Raw genomic sequence first — 12,340 nt, 5'->3', positions numbered from 1 at the left:
ATTTCTTCCACAGATACATTTTGTGTCAGGCCCATTCAGGGCCAAGTTCCGAGCTCGGGGCTGGGAGTACTGATACGTAAGCCTGCATGTCCGACCCAGTGATCTCATGATCGGCTCCGAAGAACATAAGTGAGAAACTACTCACGGTGGAGTATGACCCAGCCTCAAAGAGGAAGGGCCTCTGACACCTGCTACAATGTGGATGGACCTGATGGGTACTGTGCTGCGTGAAACGAGCCCGTCACAGAAGGACGAGTCTTGTGTGATTCCATTTAGATGAAGAGCCTAGAGCCGTCGAGATCACAGCCATAGGAGGCATGGCGGGTGCCAGGCTCTGGGGGAGGGAGAAATGGGGGCTGCTATTCAACAGGGATAGAGTTTCAGTTTAGGAAGAGGAAAACTTCTGGAGATGGGTTGCACAACAATGTGAATGTACTTAACCACTGCTGAACTGCACACTTAAAAATGATTAAGATAGTAAATTATATGCTATGTGTATTTTATCACAATGAAACATTTTTTAATTAAAAAAACCCATTTGCTTCATTCATTGGTTCTATAGTAGTGACTGAGAGCCCACAGTGCCTGGGCCTTCAGCCCTGGGCCAGGTGTGTGTGTGTGTGTGCACACGCATGTGCACGTGCACATGTGTGCAAGTATCCATGTGTACATGTGTGTGCATATATATGCATGTGTACATGAGCACATGTGTTCACATGAGTGTGTGTAAGCATGTGTGTGCATGCATGTGTGTGAGCATGCCTGTGTAATTGTGTGTCATGCATGTGTGCATGTATGCATTTATACACATGTGTAGGTGCGTTCACAAGAGTGTGTAAGCATGTGTGTGCATGCATGTGTGTGCATGTGCATCGGACATAAGAGGGATGTAAGAAGGTGCCCCTGCCTGCAGGGTGCTGACATCGCAGGCAGCGAGGCCAGAGGCCTACCCTGCACACATGGCTGCAACAACAGCAGCACTGTCAGGGCCACCTGGGGAGGCCAGGTCCAAAGCAGGGGGCTTTACACACATGTCCATTCAGTTCTCAGACACACTGTACCCATGGAACACAAGTGTACTGGTCCCAGTGAGCGAGGACTCTCACTCCCGCACTCCTGGCTTAGCCAGACTGCTCGCCCTGTCCGGGTGAGCTTGGGAGAAAGTGCCAACATGGCTTGTGGTTACTGGAATGCCCCATTCATGACAAATGAATCTGAACAAATATTTCACACCGCTCTTTTCACATTCCAATGGGAAAATGACAAGGAATGTGGAATGCTCCCCCCCAGGACGGCTAGTAAAGGACATGGCCCTTCCCTTATCTCCACTGGAAGTTTTGTTTTCCTTTTATCAAAAAGGTGTTATCAGTGCTGCTTAAACAAGAAAGAAATGTGCCACTGGAAACGGAAAGGGGGCATGGCTAATTAAAGAAAAGCAGGCCTGGGAGAATGAAAAACTGCAAAAAGAGATCACTTTTTATCAACCTGGCGTTCAACCATCACAGTACCCTTTCGCCTTAAGCACAATCAGACACAATTAGATAAGGCATTCTCCGCACGTGACCATTAATTGTGGCACCGATGCTGTCCTTACTGTGGGCCTTTCGTTGTTACAGTGACGCAGCAAACAGGTGCTGGTGTGACTCTTCACACTGTGAGACATGGACAACTTGGTAACATGGTGCCAGGCTAATAAAGGGCGGACCCAAGCCCAGCTTCCGACGCCACGCCCTTTGACCTCCCAGGAAAGGAAGAGCAGGCACGGCTGGCAAGAGTGCTGCAAGGGCAGCAACTGAAAGTGTTCACTTTTCACCAGGTTGGTTTTTGCCACTTCACCCAGAATTGACACCCGTCTTGCCGATGCCCACGGACGACTTCAGGTCTGCAGCAGGGATTGCAGGGAGTGGATGGGTGTGCGGTTCCATCAGTGGGTGAACAGATGGACCGCTCAAGAGGCGGAAAGACGTGCCCGTGTGCTCGGGTGGCTGGTGGATAACTGGATGGGATGGCTGGATGTGTTTGGGTGGACGATGGTGAATATTGGCTAAAAGGGTGGATAAGTGGGTGGACAGGTCCAGAAGTAGGTGGCTGGTGGGATAAATGAGTGAGCAGGGCTGTTCTCAGGGCGCAAGAACCACACTGGGACGTGAGTCTGACTTTCTGTTTCTGCAGCCAAGAGTCGGGAGAGAGGAGGAGACTGGCCGAGGAAAGACTGGATCAGAGGCCTGCCCTCAGAGGACGGGTCATTTCTGAGCCCCTGCCATGTGGCCACAATGTCCTTGGTTCCTGACCTTGAGAATCTGGAATCGGAGAGGTGAGAGGGGCCATAGGGATTGTACTGTTCTCATGGCTGGAGGCCCAGAGAGGAGAGTCGTCTGTGGCCACATAGCCAGGACCAATGCTGGGCCTTCACCCCCCACCCACCTCTTGGTTCTGACTGTAATCTTGGCTCCAGCAGCTGATACTGGCCCCAAAGTCCAGCCTGAGCTGTGCCTCCTTGATCTGGTCTAACTGTCACGATCATGGGCTCTGAGGAGGCCCCAGACTGGTACAGTGATAACCCAGGGCCACTGCCCCATTGTGGGGGGAAGAGTCCCTGTGAGGCAGCTGTGTGGCCATTTCCAGGGTTTCTCTTCTCTGAGACCCAAAGGCCCAGGGAGGGAGCCTCTTTCCCCAGGGGCATAAAGTGACAACTCGATGACCCAGCGATGGCTCCAATCATTCAGCTGGCTCCACCTGCACACCTACTGTGTGCCAGGCACTGTGCTGGGTGCTGTATCCCTGGGAGCCCTGAGCCTGCGTGCAGCATGTGCTCAATCAATGTCACTCAAGGGAAGGGACAGTCCTGCCCTAAGGAGCTCCAGTCCAGGCACATTTCTCTGAGTGCCTCTGGGAGAGGGGCCCACGTGTGGCTCTGGCCTGGGGGTCCCTGGTCTTCCTTTCACCTGCTCCTTTGGAAGTGGACACTCATGGTAGTCACCCTGACTTCAGTGAAACCCCTCACTGCCGCAGGCTAGACATCACCGGAAGAAGCAGCAGCACAAAATTGGGAAACAGAACATCTGTTCCTCCAGTGCCTTGACTCCACGGCTGTGTGTGCTGTCCTATCACCTTCTAGCATATTCTGCAGAGGTCAGGTAAGGGGCCCACTGGCCCATGTTGCAGATGGAACACTAGTCACTACTCGTGGTGGACTCTTGCTGTCACATGAGCACCAGGAACCCCACGGGCCATCGACCTCCACATTCCTATCCCAGCCCCTGACAGTGTGACTGGCACGCCGTAGAGGTTCAGCAAAGATTTGCTGAGTGAACACATGACAAGGCTGAAAAGCATGGACTTTGGAACCAGAGGAACCTGCGTCCAAATCCTGACTTTCCTTTTTATTGGCTGTGTGACCCGAGGGAAGTCACTTAACCTCTCTGGGTCTCAGATTCCTACACTGTGAAAGAAGATCACAATGTTAGTTTAGTAGAGTCGCTATATGTTTTCGGGGAGACGATGCTGCAAAACGCAACACGGGAGTAGGTGCTCCTCAGACCTGCGCCCACTGGCCCCTCCCCCAGGCAGTGGGGTTCCAGGCTCACCTGTAGGTGGCTCAGACTCCACCTTCCTCACAGCCCCAGTGCCGCAGGTGACTGCAGTGGCTCCAGGCACCAGCCCTGAGAGCGTGGGAACTTCCTGCCGGCCTGTTTGTCTTGGGCGGTTCGTAGGGGCCGGCCGACACTCTCTGTCAGCTCCAGCAAGCTCCTGCCAGGTCACCCAGAGTGAAAGGGAGGAATTGTTCCTATGACCTTTGCTTTCCTTGTCAAAGGTGACTTCAGACACCACCCCTCTTCCCTAAAGGCCAGGCCAGCCACGGTTCCCCACTCCCAAAGGGGCTGAAGGGGCCACCTGTGCCCTGGGGGAACCTACAGCCCCAGCTGTCCTGTCAGCAGGTGTGAGGCCCCATGCTCCTCCATCCCTCCCCTTGAGCCAGAAGCCATCCAGGTTTCCTCTCCTGTCTCAGTAACCCCCACCGCTTCCCTGGTCCTCATTCCCGTCTGTGCCCCCCAGGACCCAGCACGGGCTCCAGCCCAGGAGAGATGCCCCCACCCTCCCACCACGCAGAGCAAGGCACCCTCTCTTCCTCCCACCTCCACCCCACCCTGCCCCGGGAGGGTGTCTCCAGTGCTGGTCTCTGGTGGTGGGCCACACGTCTCTACACAATTGGAAATGCTTTCTCCACCAAGTTTTCATCTCTGTGCTGTAGCCTCCTCTACCGACTGGTCATGGGGCCAGCCCACTACTTACTGCCCACATTCCCTAGTTTGGCATGGCTGGTGGCCCCAGGGCGTGACCTCGGCAGCCATGGAGACTTCAGTAGATCAGCCAGACGCTGGCCCCTGCAGGCAGCACCACTGGGGTTAAGGGCAACCTTGGATCACAGAGGCTTCCTTTCCGATTTTCCAGAAGATGTCGATTATTAATGATCATTGTTCTTTCCTTCTGGGGCATGAAACAGCAGGTTCAACTCACAACCGGAAAAGCAGCAGGTCAAGGTTCCCAGAGTATGAAATGTCAGCCTCCAGTGGCAATGACATTCACCCAGAGGCACTAAAAATAGATGCATCAGGTCTCTGGAGGGTGGAGAAAGAAGGTGAGCTCAGGGCAGAAACGACACTCGCCGATTACGTCTGTGGCCACATGGCAAGGCAAGGGGTTTACTTTTGTTTTTTTTCTTAAGAGACAAAAAGAAAGTAAACTTGAGAAGGGTCAGCCCAGAAGGACTTTGCTCTTTCAAGTATGACCTTGCCACATGTAAAATTCAAACGGAAACAAAGCCTGTAGGTGAGATGTGACCAGGGGCAAGTCTGGGGTCAGGCAAAACTCACCCCCACTTGGTCCAAGGAGGGCAGAGGATTCGTTCTGCTTCCTGGTACGATCAACGAGCTATGGAGGACTGACTGAAGCCAGCACAGTCCAAGAAAATGTTTGTGAGGATGGAAATGTTCTTTATTTGCTCTGCGGAACATGCGTCAATATCAGGCTCTTGAAATGTGGCTTTTGCGATTGAGGGACAGAACTGTTCATTTTCTTTCATTTTTATTGGTTTAGATTTAAATAGCCATATTTAAATGGTGGCTAGTGGCTATCATATTGGACAGCATGGTTTTAGGCTTTAGGAGAAGGAGAACTGCAATCGATTAGCAATGTCTGCCAGGGACACAGGATAGGAAGGGCAGGTATGAATGCTGTGCTGCTGAATGACCAGGGGATCTGGTGTGACCGAGGTCATCTGAGGCCTCAGTCATTGATTCCAGTGCCTGCACAGTTTTAGCATTTAGGAGAAAGAATGTCTGTGAAGTTTAGGGCCACAGCCTGCCATCCTATAGCCTCCTGGTCTTTACTCTAGGTAGTTTCAGTTCTCCTAACTGGTTCCCTTCCTTGTGAGATCCCATTTCTAATACATTCTCCACACAGCAGCCAGGAGGTCCTTCCAAAATACCAAGCCAACCACATTCTTCCTTGCTCAGAACCCTGAGTCTAGTCTCCCCACCACGGCACTCCGGACCTTCCCTATTGGCCTCTGGCCTCATCCCCTTCATTCTTCTCAAGCTCCACTCCAGCACAGACCCCACTGATGCTGGCTGCTTCTTTTTCAGCTCCGCTACCCAGGAAATCCCGAAGGCAAGAGCCATCGCTTATCGTCTCTTGGCGCTCCCACCCTGCCACCCAAAGCGCGGGGCCTGAAGAGCTCCCCCTGGAAACCTCACATGATTCTACGAATTCCCATGGATATTTTCTTATTGTGCCTCAAAATGATAAGACAAGTACCAGTAGCGCCCTGTGTTACACATGAGAAAACTGAAGCTCAAAGAAGGGAAGGGTTTGGCCGAGGACAGGAGGGCAAATGGCAGACCTGAGATTAGACCTGAGTGGATGGAACTCTTGTTTTCTGCACAGAGCACCACGCTTCTGTGCTGAGAAAGGAAACCTGGTCACAGGACGTCCAGTCCAATATTTCCTCTTCTACTAAGTCAGTACGTTAGGTGAAGAAAGGGATGGATGGATGAATGGCTGAGTGGCTGAGTGGATGGATGAATGGAGCAGATCAATGGATAGATAACTAGATGGATGGTAAGTGTGTGGATGGTAGATGGATGGACAGATAGATAACCGGAGGGGTAGATGGATGGGTCGGTATACAGGTGGGTGGGTGGGTGGATGGATGCACGGACAGATGGATGCACGCATAAGTAAATAAACGAGTGAAAGAGCAACAAAACATGGTAAGAAGTGAAGTAAAAGGTCTGACATCTAGGGAAGTAGATGAGATAATGTTCCACCTTTTTCTTAACCATTTCTTAGGTTTATCAAAAAAATCAAGTCATGCAAAAAAAAAAATTCTTTGAGGCTTTTGTTTGTAAAGAGATAAAGTAAATGGTAAGTTGTGTGTATATCGAGGAGGCGTGTCCTCAGCCCCTGCTACCCTCTCCCCTGCTGGCTCGTCGAGCTCCTCCCTAATGCACTTTCCCATGGGAAGGCTGGCACAACAATAGCAATTTCTTCTGAATGGAACTCTCCCCTGAGCCAAAAAGTAAACATGAATGAGGGAGGGAAGAGCCCAAGTCGGTGTGAGTCCTCCGTGATTACATAACCAGGACATACCTGGGAGAGGCACTGATCCAGGGGATTTAAGAGGCAAAGGGGGTGGTGGGGGAGGAGGGCAGGGGTGCGCCCCGTGCAGGAATGGCTGTGCAGGTCGCTGGCCTTGCTGGGAACCGGAGCCCGGTTTGTCCTGGAGGGAAGGGGGGCAGGAGGAAATTCAAGTGTCATTTACTGAGGGCATTTGTACACGTCGATCGGCCCTTGCATGACTGTTTTGCTTAATCTTCACTATAGCACTAGGGATAGGCACAGTCATGTTCCCTTTTGTAGATAAAAAACAGAAATGAGACACAGAGAGATGCAGTCCTTAACCAAAGTCACACAGCTGTTGTGGGCGGAGCTGGAAATATGAGCCCAAGTCTGGGGTTGACCAAGCTATACCACCTCCCCCATCTTCCTTCTCTCTCCATCCCTCCCATTAAATCATGTATCCATTTACTCTTTTAAGTTCCCATCCATCCAACCACTCAACCCCCCGGTGGTTTTTCCCTGCCCTTGGTACTGGACCTGCCCCGGGAGGGGGGCCAAAGAGAGGTCAGACGGCTGCTGCCTGCAGAAGAGTCCGTCTCTGATGATGAAGGGAGGTCATTATCAGTATCGGTATCCATCTGTGATGTGATTTTAAAGCTTTGCATGTTGGGCCCTGTCTGTGTGGGGAGGGCACAGGAGGAGCTTTACAATGGTTTTCTGGCTTTATATGTGAGGCAGCCCCCAGGTCAGGGTCTCTCCCCTGTGGCAGAAGAAGGCAGTGACGTCCACAGAGACTCTGGAGCCTCGGCCTTGGGACTCGGGGTCAGGGGGTTGCTTCCTAGAGGACTCAGGGTCAGGGGGAGCCTCAGCCCCCCTTGGGGTGAGAGGGGCTTGGGTAGGGCACCCAGAAGTTCCTTGAGAGGAGGTAGGAAGTGTAGGGGCTTTTTGTGGTGGAGGGGAGGTGGAGGGAGGATGGAACCGAGTATAGTCTGGTTGCCCCCACCAGACCTGGCAGATGCCAACTTTGGAGTTACTGGGGCCAAGGGGCTGGGAGAGCTCCAGGGACACCGGGCAGAGCTGAGCCAGGCTGAGGACAGGCAGCCCAGAGCAGGGCCTCAGCCCCCAAGCATGGTTGAATCAGACCAACCCCTTCTCTGAGTGACCTTGGGGAGGGGAAGGCGGGAGGCAGGGCTTCCCTTGCAGGCAGCCAGAGGACAGGCCAGGGCCATGTCTGGGTGGCGAGCATCCAATGGCTGCCAATGGTCCCCAAGTTCTGCTTGCTGTTGGCACCAGTCAGCTGCACTGGATGGACAGATGGCCATCTGCACAGGACGGCAAGTTGCTCACAGACTAAAGGAATAAGTCCTGGGCACAGCCCTACCTGCAACAACCATTTCTCCAGGGTATTACCTTGGATTAAGAAGCTAGTAGGTGTAGAAATCTTACATACTTTATCTTTAATTCCCCAAACAATCTCAGTGTTCATATTCTTGTTTCACACAGGAAGAAAGTGAGGCTCAGAGAGGTCAATGCCTGACCCAAGACCACACAGTTAATCAGATGATGGAGTTAGAGTTTGAATCCAGGTCTATCTGACCCTAAGGAGTTATTTCTAATAAATATGCTGCCCCCATGCCTCCGCGTTTTCATCTACTGAGTACAGATAATCATACAATTCAAGAAATGGCATCACTCCACACTCTGTGACCAATGTGGTAGCCTGTGTGTCATTATCTGTTCATGGATACATGGCTGGGTCAGTGAAGGAACAGGGGGATGGACAGCTGAACAGAGAGATGGATAGTTGGATAAATGAGTGTCACACTTATGAATGGGGTAGGAAAATGGAGGGAGGGATGGATGGATGGATGGATGGATGGATGGATGGATGGATGGACCTTTGAATGGATGAGTCAGCAGATGGATAAATAAGTAAGCAATAAATGGATCAATGAACTAAATGAAAGGCTGCATGGAGGACTAGAACATAGAAGGCTGGATGGAGAAATGGATTGAAAATTAGGTGGATGAGTAGGTGGGTAGGTCCCTCCTGATCTAACTCTAGTTGCACAGGAGGCTTGCAAATACCCAACGTCCATCCCAAGCTGAGGTCCAGCTTTGTGGTCTGAGTGCTGTCTGGGGATTTTCAGAGTCACCTTATAGAGCCAGTGTCCCCTCTGCTATGCTAACAACCCTGTGGCAGAAGGAAGGTGAATGGAGCCAAGGTGTGGGGCTTCTCTTTTCTCTTCTCCACTGGGCCAAGTCCGGGCTCCTAAGTCACAGCTACAAGCAGAACAGCCTCCCCTCCCTCATCTGCCCTCCCCTTCCACTGAGGCAGGGTGGCTGCCCGAAAACCAGCAGCCCCTTTTCCTCTCCACTAAGTAAGCTGGAGGGAGAGCCCTGGCCGGACACCGGCCTGACATGTGTCCCTGGAGGGCAGTGTCCATCTCGGGGACTCTGTCACAGGTGGGCAATCAGACAGGACTGAAAACACAGGCAGACACATGCGCAGTTGCTTTATCATAGTCGATGGAGCCCTGGAGACCCTGACACAGTCCCTGGTGCTCCCGCTTAGAGTGCAGGGCTCTCTGGACCTGCCGCTGCAACCATCTCCAAGGGTCCTTCCAGCTCAGCAGACTGAGATTCTGGCCATGAAGACCAAGTCACCACACACTACAAGGGAAAGATAGCTGGAAAGACAGATGAGACTTGGTTTGTCTGGGCTCCTACTCTCACCTGGCCAAAGGTGTCCCCTTGGACATGTGCTGGGCCAGGCTCTGCCCAGGTACCATATTCCCATCTCTACCCTGAGCCCATCTGGGAAGCCAACGTGGGTTAGGAACTTGGTGATTTTTATAGGGCAAGAGTCTGGGTGGTCCTGGACCTGGCCGGCCGGGGTCCTGCGGAAGGAGTGGAGGGGGTATGGGAGCCATGATGGGTCCCGTGTGCTCCAGAGTGAGGGACAGGAGGAAAGGGGGCCAGTGGGAGCAGGAGACCCCAGGCAAGCCGAGGGAACCAGGGCCCCTCCAGAGAGAGCCTGCATCCCCTTCGGTCTCTTCATGACCTTGATAGTGTGGATGCCTGGCTGACTTCCTGCCATGATGCAGACATCCTCTCGGGGCCACCGTGGGGCCTCAGCCCCTTCCCCTCAGATATCCTAACTCAGGGGCCAGGGACAGGCCTGGGGGGAGAGGGAGGGCCCAGGAGGGAGGGGAGAGGCTCACTGTTCCCAGCACACCCTGCCTGGGCCGTCTGCCCCCCACTGATCAGCCATCAATCCTGTCCCCTGGGAGGCAGCGCACAGGCCCTGGACCTTGTCAATCTGTGGGAACGTATGAAGCCCAAGCTGGAGTGTTCCCACGCCGTGCCAGCTGCTGAGGAGGGGCCCTGAGTGGCAGGATCCCCACCTGTAACAGGCCCGGGGCCTCAGCCCCTCCACACAGAGGCCCTGTGTGTTCCCACTACATCACTCAGCAAACTGAGCCCACTCAAGACCCTTGCGATCACCCACCATGGAGCACGTGGGGCCCCTCCTCACGCCCACACCTGTACTCTGCCCTCTCCGTGGCCAGGGCAGGGGTCCGCCCAAAACCAACTGCACCCCCAGTGGCCTGATCAATGGCTCAAAATGCCCTGAGGGCTGTTTGAGATCCCAGTTTTCAGACTCACTCTTTCCAGTTGTCCAAGAGATGGAAAATACACACACTTTTAGTGGGGAAACCGAGTTCAGAGAAGTTAAATGACTTGTCCCAGTTCACAGAACGGGGAAGGGGAAGAGCTGAGATTCAAACCCAGAACTGTGTCATGCACATAGTAGGTGCTGAATAAATGAATGAATGAATAAATGAATGAACGAATGAAGAATGAATGACAAGTACAATGGCTGTACTCTTAACGCTTAGCCTATGCTGTCACTGTCTGGCTGACAGCCTGACGGGGCCTGGTTCTTGCTGAACTACCTCTAGCGGCCAGATACTCATCGCTCTGCCGTGCCGGCCGTCTTCTGGCCCTCTGACCGCTGTGACATTCCGCCCCACGCCCCACCCACCATGGGTCACACCAGGCAGCTCACATATGGCCCCCAGGCATGTTCCAAGCTAAGTTCTCAGAGTGCCTGGACCCCCGGCCCTTTCCAAATCCTCTTGCACCCCACATGGCTCCCCAACTCTGACCTCCCGGAGCCTCTCCCCTGGTCCCACCCCCCACACACCTAGTCCTCTGTGGGTCAGTAATTCCCCGCTGGTGTCTGGTCAGCCCTGGGTCATCGGCTTTGAAGCTGAGGTCTGGGAAGCCTCTCCCTGCCCAGCGTCTGATTTCCAGGCCTCTTCTGCGCACGGTCAGCACTGCTGCGCCCAGGAGTCCTCTCGGCCGTCCCGCCTGTTCTCCCTCCTGGGCAGAATGGGGGACCCCCACTCCCAGCCTCCCCAGGGGCCAGCAGCCTGAGGAGAGAGCCCCCTGCCATGTCACTGTAACTGCACAGGACCCCTAACACTGGCCAGGACAGAGCCCTTACTGTGTCTCGGTCATTTACTGTCCCACCACACAAGCACAAAGGGAGCAGACGTCCATCTGCCCCACACAGCACGGAGGACTCCGGGCCGCCCCGTTCCCCGACGCGAGCAGGAGGTGTCTGCAGCATGGGGCAGGGGCGGCAGCTGATCCACCCTCCAGACAAAGTCCACGAGCACGTCCAAGGGCTGGGAAATAAAGCTCACGGTGTCTAACGCGGGGCCAGCACGGACACACAGGGTCATTATTTCCTAGGGCGTACTCTCCTGCCCCGGGGTGTTGCTAGGATCAGAGAAGTTTGGGAATCACGGGATGATGCAAAGTCTTTACTGCTCTCTGGTCAGAGCCTTTATTATGCCCCTCCAAGAGGAGGGAGCAAGCAGGTTCTCAAGCCAATTTGACCTCAAAAGTCCTTTTCCTGGAATGTCTCCTGGGTCCAGTGTTCCCTGGAACCCTCTTTGAGAAACACTGGCCAAGCTGCTTCCAAAGCCCCGAAATGCTCGTTTCCTGGGCTCTGACCCAGCCCAGTGTGTGGCTGGGGTCAGAGGACAATGCTTAGAGAGTCACCAAGCGTGGGCTCCTGGAATCTTCCACCCACACTGAGTGAGCGATGCTTAGAGTTGCCTCCTCACGCTGAGAATGTTGTGCCCCAAAGCCCACGAGTCCACCACACCACCAAGGATGTGTGGGGGCCAAACGACAGCCCCTCTTGGGTCTGGAGGCACAGCACAGCCCCCAGAGCCCAGCAGAGCCTGCAGCTCACAGCCTGGGACCAACATTTCAGGAGGCATCAGAAAGGCCCACACAGGTGACTGTCCCCAGGGGCGGAATGAAGCAGGCTGGGTCTGCTCCTGCCTCCCCACCCCCCAGGGACTTCTGCCTGCCCTCCCCTCCTTGCCTGCTGTGTTCTCCCCCAGCCAGGAGCCTCCAGCGGGCAGAGCCCCCAGGCACTGGGAGGGCTGGCTGCCACCGAGGTGGGCCAAGGCAGGACCCGGCTTGAAGAGCCCCCGGCAGCCTGTGAGTGGGCTCGCCGGGAACTGAGGTGGGCACCATCGGGCCCAGTTCCCCAGACGCCTGGGCTGGCAGTATGGCTGGTTACCTGGGGCCCTCCTCCGTCCAGCCTGACCCCAGATAACCCACCGCGTTTGCCCAGCAGTGCCTAAGATCTGCCCAGGGCCCCTTCTGTTCATTCAGTTCCTTGTCTGGCTGC

The 12,340-nt window shown here is 54.3% G+C and overlaps 1 long non-coding RNA gene across 2 annotated transcripts; it reads right to left on the bottom strand.

Moving 5' to 3' along the window:
- Positions 1-1,469: 1,469 nt before the first annotated feature.
- LOC109460351 (uncharacterized) lies at positions 1,470-4,621 on the bottom strand. Of its 2 annotated transcripts, none has more exons than XR_012497827.1 (3): positions 4,294-4,621; positions 3,588-3,750; positions 1,470-3,442 (listed from the first exon to the last, which is right to left on the bottom strand). It is a non-coding gene; the product is annotated as an uncharacterized LOC109460351 (long non-coding RNA). The 2 variants fall into 2 exon arrangements; XR_002139503.2 differs by having other exon boundaries at positions 1,470-2,300; positions 4,294-4,618.
- Between the last annotated feature and the right edge of the window lie 7,719 nt (positions 4,622-12,340).

This window comes from Rhinolophus sinicus, linkage group LG06 (genome assembly GCF_036562045.2).
Source record: "Rhinolophus sinicus isolate RSC01 linkage group LG06, ASM3656204v1, whole genome shotgun sequence".
Lineage (NCBI taxonomy): Eukaryota > Metazoa > Chordata > Mammalia > Chiroptera > Rhinolophidae > Rhinolophus > Rhinolophus sinicus.
Note: the sequence above shows the minus strand (reverse complement) of the source record. Positions and strands in the feature narration are given on the sequence as shown.